Source organism: Tachyglossus aculeatus, chromosome 3, assembly GCF_015852505.1.
Source record: "Tachyglossus aculeatus isolate mTacAcu1 chromosome 3, mTacAcu1.pri, whole genome shotgun sequence".
NCBI lineage: Eukaryota > Metazoa > Chordata > Mammalia > Monotremata > Tachyglossidae > Tachyglossus > Tachyglossus aculeatus.
Genome location: NC_052068.1, coordinates 69,971,558 through 69,972,896, shown reverse-complemented (window position 1 = coordinate 69,972,896; position 1,339 = coordinate 69,971,558). Strand labels below are relative to the sequence as shown.

At 43.0% G+C, this 1,339-nt stretch overlaps 1 non-coding gene across 1 annotated transcript; it reads left to right on the top strand.

Moving 5' to 3' along the window:
* The first annotated feature begins 707 nt into the window (after positions 1-707).
* Positions 708-845, top strand: LOC119926091. The gene has a single exon (XR_005450003.1). It is a non-coding gene; the product is annotated as a small nucleolar RNA SNORA7 (small nucleolar RNA).
* Positions 846-1,339: the final 494 nt, after the last annotated feature.

The window sequence follows — 1,339 nt, the reverse complement described above, 5'->3', positions numbered from 1 at the left end:
GTCCTTCCCAAGTGATTAAGTACTGTGCTCTGCACACAGTAAGCGCTCAATAAATACGATTGAATGAATGAATGAATTATGATTGCAATTACTATTATCATTGTTATTATTATTATCAGCCCAGCAGCCATTTTTGTTTCTATTCACTATGGGAGCATAAAACTTTAGCACCCCTAAGTCCTAACTCCACCACCTCAACTCCAGTCAGCAGAAATGTGCTCACTATTAAACCTCTGAGCATAGTCAATGTGAATCACCATTGTCAGCAACAGTTAGTACTGAAGGATGCATGATTAAATGAGTCCTCAGATAACATCCTTCGTCAAGTCATATCTAGAAGCCTCAGCACCCTGAGCAGAATTCTGAAAAGACAGGACAGAAGGAATCTCTTGAACTACTGGAGCCCATTTTACCAGAAGAAAGGGACAAAGACATCCTCCCCTACTGTAAAGCTCGCTGTGGGCAGGGATTATGTCTGTTATAAAGTTGTGTTGTCCTCTCCCAAGAGCTTAGTTCAGTGCCCTGCACACGGTAAGTGCTCAATAAATACAACTGAATGAATGAATAATTGGCACACAAGAAATAGGGCAAAATATGACTTTGAAAGCACAATAAGTATCACCTCAATTCAGAGATCGAAAAAAATCAGAGAAGTTGTTGAAACTCTCAGCAATCAATTACATTTATTGAATGCTTACTGTGTGCATTCCCTCCCAGGATCACACCTGGGGAGTTACTAATATTCTACCAGTCTCGACTATGGGAGGAACAGTCAAGCAGAGGCATACCTGTTCCATTCCTAGCTTGGGCATTGGTTAGTGAGTGGAAGGCAATCTGCTACAAATTATAACTCACCTGTGCTGGGCGGCCGTGGCATGGGAGAAAGTCGAGGGCAGAGACTCAAGTTTACTGCGCAGAAGGAGGCAATGGTAAACCACTTCTGTACGACTTCTGTTTTACCAAGAAAACTCTATGGATACACTACCAGAACAATTGCAGATGGTGGTGAGGCATTCTGGGAGAGATGTGTAGCATAGCTTAGTAGAAAGAGCACAGGTTTAGGAGCCAGAGGTCATAGGTTCTAATCCCAGCTCTGGCATTTATCAGCTGTGTGACTTTGGACAAGTCACTTAACTTCTCTGTGCCTCAGTTACCTCATCTCTAAAATGGGGATTAAGGCTGTGAGCCCCACGTGGGACAACCTCACTACCTTGTATTCACCCCAGCACTTAGAACAGTGATTGGCACATAGTAAGCACTTAACAAATACCATCATTATTATATGTCCATGGAGTCGCTATGGGCCGGACACAACTTGGCAGCATAAGAAAACACTGTG